This window comes from Bos javanicus, chromosome 8 (assembly GCF_032452875.1).
Source record: "Bos javanicus breed banteng chromosome 8, ARS-OSU_banteng_1.0, whole genome shotgun sequence".
Taxonomy (NCBI): Eukaryota; Metazoa; Chordata; class Mammalia; order Artiodactyla; family Bovidae; genus Bos; species Bos javanicus.
Genome location: NC_083875.1, coordinates 30,820,449 through 30,830,665, shown reverse-complemented (window position 1 = coordinate 30,830,665; position 10,217 = coordinate 30,820,449). Strand labels below are relative to the sequence as shown.

The following is a 10,217-nucleotide window of genomic DNA, read 5'->3' as shown; positions in this document are numbered from 1 at the left end:
CTTACATTAGTCCTATTCCAAGAGTGAGCAGGCTTACTGGTCTCAGTCACTTGTGCTGTCCTTCATTCCCATCCCACATCACTGGGTGCCCTGTACCTACAGCTCCCTAGGGCACCTTCTCATAGCTCTTATTAGCCCCCTCACATCTCCATGTGTCCAGAAATTCAGTAATTCATGTACCATCCTTCATGATTTTTGATCGGTTGTCATGGATATCATATTTTTATTATTTGTTTTATTTTACTAACTTGATTTTTAACTTAAATTCATGAATTTTTAATAGGAACTTTTCATCCCTACTACCTGGAAACTAGTATCACTTGCAAAGAATAGAAGGGAATATTAAAATAAATACTAGATTAGAATAAAAATGCATTCATTTAGTGACCTCCAATAGCCATCTTGCTTTACACCTCTCTTTGGGAATCACTATTTTTATCTCAGGCTACTTAAGTTAACCAGTTTATCTAGTCAACTTGAGGTGAGGGTTGTCCATCAGCCAGGTCTTTACCTAGCATCCTCAAATAACAGCTCCATAATCCTGGATGCCTTCATGGTCAGTCTAGAGGAAAAAAGAAGAAAAGCCAAAATTCTCAGAATTAAGCCACTTAGCTCCTCTGATTAGTAACCCTCTACCAAGATTTATAGACTGAGAAAGAAAGGAATAGAGAGATTTCAGATTCTGAGAAGGGTCAAAGTGATAGCTGTTCAGTCGTATTAGATTCTTTGTGACTCCATGGACTATAGCCCACCAGACTCCTCTGTGCATGGGATTCTCCAGCAAGAATACTGGAGTGGGTAGGCATTGCCTTCTCCAGGGGATCTTTCCAACCCACAGATCAAACTTGGGTCTTCTGCATTGCAGGCAAATTCTTTACCATCTGAGCCACCAGTAGGGTCAACAGGAAGTACATTTTGGATCTTACAGGTTTTTGCCAAACCCAGTTGGGTTTTTGTTTTTTTTTTTTTTCCTTTTCCATTGTGGTTTATTACAGGATACTGAATATAATTCCCTGTGCTATACAGTGGGACTTTGCAGTTTATCCATTCTATATGTAATAGTTTATATCTGCTAACCCCAAACTCCTAATCCACCCCTCCACGCCCGTGACTCGGCAACCACAAGTCTGTTCTTTGTGTCTGTGAGTCTGTTTTTATTTTGTAGATAGGTTCGTTTGTGTCGCATTTTAGAGTTCACATCTAAGTGCAAATCCACTTGTTAGTAATGACCCTCTCTAAGCAAGCTGCCCCTAAACCCTGGGCTTTTCATTTATTCCCTAAGTATGGTGTTCAAGTGAGGACTTGGACCTGCGCCCAGGATCTCACTAAAATCTCAGAAGGAGAACTCATAGGTTAGTAGAGAAACAACTGGACTTAGGAAATCCCAAACCCCTATAGTTTGTCAAATCTGATGACCATGGGTGGGGGAAAAAGGACATTTCAAAGCTCAAATTCACAAATCATACAACTATCTATAGATATGAAATTTGAGTCTCCAGCCCAGTCCCCAGCTTCTCAGTATAATGGTGGTCAACATACTAACACAGATCACAGCCCGCCCCAGCTCTGAGCATCCAGACCCTGTCAGGACAGGGGACCTGCCTGATGGATGGCTCACTGTCAGGAAAGGTGGCTGCATACATGGGCAGGATACACAAGGTGGCTCGTAAAACTTATGAGCCATGTTCTGTGCTGTGACCTGGGTGAAGGATGGTTCAGCTTCAGTGGAGGGATAATTAAAAACAATTAAGCGTCACTGAGAGATGGCACAATTCAGCTCAGGACTTCAGGGGTACAAACTCGGGCTGGGAGAGGGCCAAGAGCCTAAGGCCCACATCTTATTTGCTTAAGGAAAAAAAAGATGGCCGAGCAATGGGAAATTCCACATATCGATCAGTTGATGCCACACCCAGGGTTTCATTTTATGGGGTCTGAAAAACCTTGTGTCCCTCCTGTGCTGGGTTGCCTGTCTCTGAGAGGCACACCCTGGGGTTCCCTCACTGTATCCCCAGGTGATCCATAGGCAAAAGGAAAGAGAACACTCATATTCAGTATTGCATTCCTTTCTCTGATTCCTTGGCCATCACCTTAAGGAAAACGGCCCAAGGGTACAGAGTAAGGGCAGAAGAAAATGGTTTGGAGGAGAAAAAGTGAAGACAAACAATATTTAAGGACAGGCAGTTCTAGGTGGAAACAGAGAGGCATGGGATTCTTGGGGGTAGGGTGGAACCGAGCCGGGAGAATCATGTGAAATCAAGGCGTCGGTGCTGCTTTAGGATCAGAGCCGACATTAACAATATATTGCCTTTATTTCTTAGGGAATGGGGAATAATAATGCTCAGAAGATGGATGTAGCACCTAGGATGTGTGCATGCTCTGTTACTCAATTTTGTCCAACTCTGCGACCACCATGGACTGCAGCATGCCAGGCCCCTCCATCCATGGAATTCTCCAGACAAAAATCCTGGAGTAGGAACCATTTTCTCCTCCAAAGGATCTTCCTGACTGAGGGATTGAGCCTACATCTCTTGCCTCGCCTGCACTGGCAGGCAGATTCTTCACAACTGCGCCACCTGGGAAGCACCTTGTAGGTGGTCAATGAATGGTAGCCCCTGTGACAATCACTTGTGATTATCACTTTATTACTCCAAATATTACAACCTACTTGATAAGTTTGAGCCCCTCTTTTAATTCTAACTGTAGTCTTTCTTTGGGGGTGAAATAACAATTGTCATCATGCCATCCCCTCCAGAATGAGATAAAGAAGATGAAGGCTTGAATTAAGACTGAATGTGGGAAACCCCTACAAAGAACAAGAAACTAGAGGTTCTGGATCCATGGACTCTTTACTTCTTGCACTTCCAAGGGAAAACAAGAGCAAGGTTTTCTGATGTTAGTTGTTCTCCATCACCACCTACACAGTTTAAGTGGCGGGGGGGTGGGGAGGGTGGTGACAAAGTTTGTATATCTCAACCATCAGCTTATATCATATTTTGCATTCTTTCTTAGGAAAGCATAAGTAAGAGTCTATCTAGCCCCACTCCAGACACCTCAAAGGATTTCAAAATACTTTTAAAGTATCAACAGAGAAGTATAGAACCTTTGTCTTAATAAGCACAAGTGAATTTCCTTCTGAAATAAATAGGAACAGGCCTATAGAGGAAAGTATTAGTATATAAGATATGGAGAGTATCTAATATTCACTCATTTCACTTTTGACCCATTTCCCACATGCCTGTTGGAATGGTTCATCCAAAATGAAAACACAATCATCTCACACCCTTGACTTTAGGTTTTAACTTTTGGACATTTCACAGTCCTTCAAGGCTAAAATCTTTCACAAGGCTCTGTGATGCAGGCCCTGTCTATCTTGTCAGTTTCATCTCATTCCCTTCACCCAACACTGGCTGGGCTGGATCTGGATGCTGGATTCAGGCACAACTGCCCACTGGATCTGCATGTCTCTCCATTTCAACTACATCCTGAACCTAAACTCATTAGAGTAGCTAACAGGTCCTCCTAAAGCCACCTGGTACTTCTCCATTCATAGTTCATATGCCAAGACAAAGTAACTAACTGTAAAACTAAGTATTTAATGCCTAATTTTGCTGGTAAGACTCATTAGGGCTGGAATGGTGTTTTTCTTCACCATTTTCTCAGAGCCTGAAAAACTGTATGGTACATAGAATCACTATTGAGTGCTTAGTAAGTGCTAGTCACTGTTTTAAGGGCTTACATACATTAACCGAAGTAACCCTTATCAGAGCCCTATGAGTTAGGCATCATTATTATCCCTAGTTTATATTTGAGAAACACTGAGGCATGAGGAGATAAAGAAACTTGCCAGAAAAAAAAAAAAGAAGAAGAAGAAGAAATTTGCCAGAGGTCCCATAGCTTTGTGTGGTGGAGGGGAAACGGGAACCCAGACAGACTGACTTATGACTTCTCTTTTCTTAACTACAATTCCACATTACCACATAGTTGGCATTCAGAATTTGTTAAATTGGCTTGTCCATTTGGCAAGCCAAGCTCCTGTCACCTGGCTCTGTACTTGATGCAGAATAGAGAATAGCCAAAAAGACACAGAGAACCCACAATAGGTTTGTCGTTTAGTTCTTAGGTCTCTGAATTCATAACATCCTTCTAGTTTTTCATGCCTGAAAAGGGATTCTTCTTATCCTCCCAGCACAGTTCAACTGTTACCACCTCTGTGTGATAGTCATTAACTACATCACAGATCTGCCCCCACATTTATGCCTTTGGAAAGTTTTGTTAAATGAGTACCCTACTTATGTCATCCCAACTTGCAGCATTAGTAGTAAATAAAATGGAAGAACAGCAGTGGGATACTGATTTGTACAGCATTCATTTTCTGATTAAAAAAAACACGTATATTTAATCAGGAACTCATTTTAGTGCCCTAAAACTCTAAGAAGTGATATTGGACCACACTTGGACAAATTTGAACAAGCAATTGCTGACGATACAAAAAATGATTTCACTTTACCTATATTCAGCAGCAGCTGCAAAAATTCAGTTCAATTATAATTTTATGGCAGCATTTCTAAGTCTAGAGTTCTGACCTAGCATAGGAGTAGTACTTGCCAAGTACTTGTAGTAATTCTTTCTTTGCAAATAGTTTGTAATATTTTTAAAAGTTGAAAGTGTATGAAACCTGCCCACCAAAAAATGGATTATGGTTGTAAACACAAACACATATGCCCTCACACAGATTCAATTTTGCCTTCAATAGCAGGGAGTTTATAAGCTTGAGACAGATTTGTGGATCAAGAGAGTCTCAAATTAAAAATGTCTGATCTAGAGGAACACATGGTCACAGAATTTCATAGACCAGTGCTGGGCAAAATTTAATACACAAATGAGTTGACTCAGCACATCAGCGTTAGGGTCTGAGATTCCTCGTTTCTACCAAGCTCCCACATTAGATTATTCTTACAGATTCATACACCACACATCAATTAGCAAGGTGTGAGACAATCTCTTAAACATCAATTTGAGACTTCTGTTAAGTTTGGAGAAGAGGTTAGTTTGAAATTGAGCTCTAGGCTGAGTACCTCTAGTCTAAACTACCATAAGTGTTCATGGAAAAGACACTCATTTGCTTTAGAATAGGCTTGCAAAAAGCACCAAAAACATCATTTGTTACTTTATGAGAAACCTCAACACCTCTGCCCAGAAGCGGCCTTCAGAACAATCTGCATGTATGGCCAACATAGTCCTCCAAAAGCATTTGGATTTGCTTGAATGCTTGAGTTCAGATAACAGTGGGTTTCTGCCATAAGAGAAGATTTTCAAGCTAGTTTTTAGCAGCTACCACCATTCTTCATATGAAGTCTTTAATGAATGACAAATCAATAAAAGAAATCAAAAGGAACACAGCAAGGATGTTCTGGTTCACCACTCCTATAAAACACTGCACCCAAAGTCAGAGCTAACTCAGTAAGGAAATAAAATGACAATATCAAATGCTAGTGAAAATACAGAACTCTCAATGCTGGTGAAGATACAAAAAAAATATATCTTTTTCTTAAACCACCTTCATTTCATCACCCACCACCCACTCCCATCTATCTTAATCACCAATCTGTTTATGAATTTGGTAGGGGGCTTTTGATGATATTCACTTTTCAAATACTGCTAAAAATTGCAGGGCACCATCAGCAAAAGCTTAAAGTGGTAAAATAAAGAAAAGGAAGAAACAGAGGAGAGGAAAATCTTTGGAAGACAGCTGGGAAGTTTATTACAAAACTAAGAATACTCTTACTCTATGGTCTAGTAATTGTGCTCCTTGTGTTTACCCAAAGGAGTTGAAACTTATGTCCACAGGAAACCTTAGACATGGATGTTTATACTGGGTTTATTCATAAGTGCCCAAATTTGGAGGCAACCACGCTGTCCTTCATAGACTGGGTAAACTGTGGTACATCCAGACAACACAATGGAAAAGTATTTAGTGCTAAAAAGAGAAAAAAAAAAAAAAAAGCTAGCAGCTCATTAACAGATGCAGAGGAACCTTAAATTCATATTAAAAGTGAAAGTAGCCAATCTGAAAGATGATATATGGTATAATTCCAACTAATATATGACATTACAGAAAAAGCAGAACTACTGAGACAGTAAAATAATCAATGGTTTCCTGGGATTGGGCGGCAGGGGTTGAATAGGCAGAGCACAGTGGATTTTTAAGGTGGAGAAACTTCTCTGTATGATACTATAATGGTGGATTCATGTTTTTATGTATCTGTTCAAACCCATAGAATGCACAACACCCAGAGTGAACCTTAATGTAAACTGTGGAGTTTAGATGATTATGGTGTGTCAGTATAGGTTCACCAGCTGTAATAAATGGACCGCACGGGGCAGGGGGTGATGTTGATAATGGGGGAGTCTATATATGTTGGGGGGCAGGGGGGTACATGGGAAATCTCTATACCTTCTCTTTGATTTAAAACTTCTCTAAAACTTCTCTTTGATCTGAAACTGCTCTAAGAAATAAAATTTTCCAATTCATAAATTAGAAAATAAAACTGCTTTCCTTGTGGGTTAGGAGAATGTGGGAGAGAGGGAAAATCCAAGTCCTGAGTTTCTCGAAACACCTCCCCATCCAGCCATACTGGTACCTCTGGAGTGCCTCTTAAAAATTTCTCTCAAGTTCACTCGGAATGCACCTTGAAAAACACTGCAAAATTAGTGGGAAAGAATGATTTGGATCTGGGTTCCTAGCAGGTCACTTCAATAGATAGGTTCTGCAGGTTTGGCCCAGATGACAATGCATTTACTTCAGGGATTTAAGAGTTAAAAAACTCCAGCGTTGAGAGCTCCTTCCCAGTCCAAGATTTACATCTGCTGCTCTAAAAGTCTACAATTCCATTCTTTTCCAGCTTAATTAGTGCTGGTTTAAATACAGCATTAAACATTTTGATATTTGTCCACCCTTCCATCTCCCAAGATAAAGAGGCTGTTTTGTTAGAGGACTCTCACCGGACAGAAGTCACTTGTAATGAGTCTGATAATTATATTCCTGCTGCTGAGAACCCAGACCTTGCCCATTCTTTTCTCCACTTTCAATTCAAGTGTGTGGTTTCTGTGTGGTTTTTTTGAGACAATATTAACTTTTCACTTAACTGCTGGACAATACAAGGAGCAAACAACGGCAGCTAAAAGTCACGAAACAAAGGAAAGTAGAGAAAAAGAGCAGGGGAATTCTCTGCTGCTAAGGGATTTGTTTAAGGGAGGGACACAAAGATTTTATATTTCATAGCAGAGAGCATTACAACGACATAGCCACACACAATGAAAACCTTGTGTTTTATTAAAATGAAAACGCTCGCTCAAGGCCTCCATTACTCATTTCCGGATAGAATGGCAAAACTTCAAGTCTGAAAAGACTCAAGTAACTATAATCAAACTTTCCCTGGTAGCAGCTGATAACACTGCACTTTCCAGAAATCCATTCCGTAGATTGTGCAGCTCAGTTCTTTTCAGGGCTCTTAGAGGCTGAATTCCACAGGAAAAGGGTAGCAGCTCAGAAAGCCAGAGGACCCTTCGTGCTATAAGAGTCTTGCCCACCATCTTATGGCTTAATCTGGTGAGTGACGCAGTGGGTGAGAAAACAGGGAACTACCACCCCACGAAGGTCAACATTGCAATACATCCATCCTCCCACTCAGGAGAAAAGGGACTAGGGCCAAGCCACCCCAAAGCCTACTCACCCTGCTCAGCGTCTCCATCACCCAGAAGGCCGGCTTTCAGAGACTGAGGTAGCCCTCAGGTAGCAAACAGCAAACTTCCTGCCAGTTTCTCATTTGAGCTAGAAAACAGGCACCTGGCCTTCATTAATGTTGCTGCTGTGGTTAATGCGTTGCAGGTGTGAAAGTGTGTGGCTGAAATCTGACAAAACACCTGTCTTTTGTGGCACCATTAGATCCTCCTAGTGTGGGACATGACCCCCTCGGGTGTGCTTTCCCCTGCCTTGAAAGCCACAGTAAGCATTGTCCTGTAATTACAAAATCAGAGTCATCATTGCTGGGAAGAATTCCTTAACAAATTATACCTAATTAGTCTGAAATTACCTTTAATTCATGGTGAAACCATAGGCTTAACTGTGTTCTATAACACCTTCCTTTTTATCTTTATGCAAATATGATTATACACTATCAAACTGGCACCACCAGGCACAAAAAACAGCTGCAGCTACTTCTTTGGTTACTAAATGGGAACTGGACGGATGCCATTGATTATGTTTTCTGGAATGCTGCATCAAAAAATAATAATAATATCAGCCAGTTCCTTCCCTGTGAACTTCTCCCCCGCCCACGGGCTGCTAATTGAAAGCTGTGAGATTGATCTGCCTTGCCCAACCCTCCCCCCACCTCCTCACCACATTTTCTGCAGACACATGTGTGCATCTCGCTGCCACCCAATTTTTTAGAATGTCATTAAGTGTCAAAACATGTCTCATTTTATTTCTGATCATAACATCTTATTATATAGCTTCTTCTGTTCCCATTATTCCCATCTGAGATTCACACACCTTTTGATTCAATGCTCTTGGGTTTGTGTACTTTGGCTTCAGAAGATCTTTGCATATGTGGCACTGATCTAAGAGCTTTACTTGTACCCCTTTTTAAAATCTTTGCTGCAAACCTAGGAACTAGGACTCCTATTATCATCCCCATTTTGCAGATGAGAAAACTGAGGCTTAAAGCGCTTATGAGGTCCAACAGCCAGAAGAGCTAAAACCCAGATTCTCACCCAAGCCACTTGCCTCTAGTTTGCCCTTATCCACTATAATATGCATTCCCAATAATGCCCACGGTCTCTCACTGATCCTCATCATTTCCAGTTCTCTTATAACAAATCTAGATACAGTATTGTAGGAATATTTTTCCAGTTAGTTGGTATGTAAAGGTATAAAGCACCATTCTCATCAGAGGAAAAAATCATGGCTAGCATCTCACTTGGTACCAAAAAATTTGTCTACTCATTGTATTTCTTCCTCCGCCTCCCATGAAAACATTATCAGAACCAAAGTCATGTTTCCTGTTTCTGTTAAAATTAAACAATGTTGGATGTTATCATTGGCATATAAATAATGGAGAGCATTACAATGATGTAGCCCATGTGTGTATATGCATATATGTGTGTGTGTGTGTGTGTGTGTGTGAAATGAAGTGAAAGTCACTCAGTCATGTCTGATTCTTTGCGACCCATGGACTGCCAAGCCTGCCAAGCTCCTCTCTCCATGGAATTCTCCAGACCAGATTACTGGAGTGGGTGGCCATTCCCTTCTCCAGGGGATCTTCCCAACCCAGGAATTGAACCCCGGTCTCCCTCATTGTAGGTGGATTCTTTACCACCTAAGCTACCACGGAAGCCCAGGAATACTGGAGTGGGTAGCCTATCCCTTCTCAAGGGGATCTTCCTGACCCTACTAGCTGAGCTATCAGGGAAGCCCATATAGATAGGTGCACACACACACACACACACACACACAAATATATATATATATATATATATATATAAATTGAATCATACTTGGGTAACTTTAGCTGTAGTATGAAGAGTTTTTTAAGACACTTTTTCAAATTAAGCCAGAGTCTAATTCTTCAGAAAAGCAATTCCTCCTCCATTCTCTAGATAAATTCCTTGGAAAGTCAACACTGGCTTTCAAACAGTCATTCCCATCCTACAAACAATGACAGCCCATATTATTCCTGAATTTAACCCAACCCCAGGTTCTCTGAAGACTGTTAGCTTGAAAAAAGAAACACATATCACATCTAGGTTACTTTCTAACAAGCTATGCTTTTGTAACTAAAAGAGAGATTAATTTCTTGAACAATTTCAGGCGTGGTATGCAAAGCCAAACACATATCAGGTGCAGACATTGTACCAGGCACCTCCATAGGAGGTCTTGACATTCCCCTGGAATGCAGTGGTGAACTGGTTAAAAAAATAATTACAACAGGACTAGCAGTAAGGTTTTGGCTGAATACTACTTTTGTTCAGTATCAATCAATTAAAATAAAAGCATTTTCTTGATGGTTGCTCATAACAGATATCCAGACCCATCTGTGGCTATTTTATTTATGGCATTGCTGTTCTTCGCCAATAACAAGTTGGCTAAAAATCAGATTTTAGGATCTTAATCAGAATCCCAACATTGTCTTCTTATTTAACGCCTCCATTCAAGT

At 40.7% G+C, this 10,217-nt stretch overlaps 1 long non-coding RNA gene across 1 annotated transcript in view; it reads right to left on the bottom strand.

Moving 5' to 3' along the window:
• Nucleotides 1-253: 253 nt before the first annotated feature.
• LOC133253398 (uncharacterized) overlaps nt 254-10,217 on the bottom strand; it is an 89,102-nt gene continuing 79,138 nt past the window's right edge. Inside the window, exon 4 of the long non-coding RNA XR_009738294.1 lies at nt 254-562. This is a non-coding gene — a long non-coding RNA (uncharacterized LOC133253398). The remainder of the gene's footprint in view (nt 563-10,217) is intronic.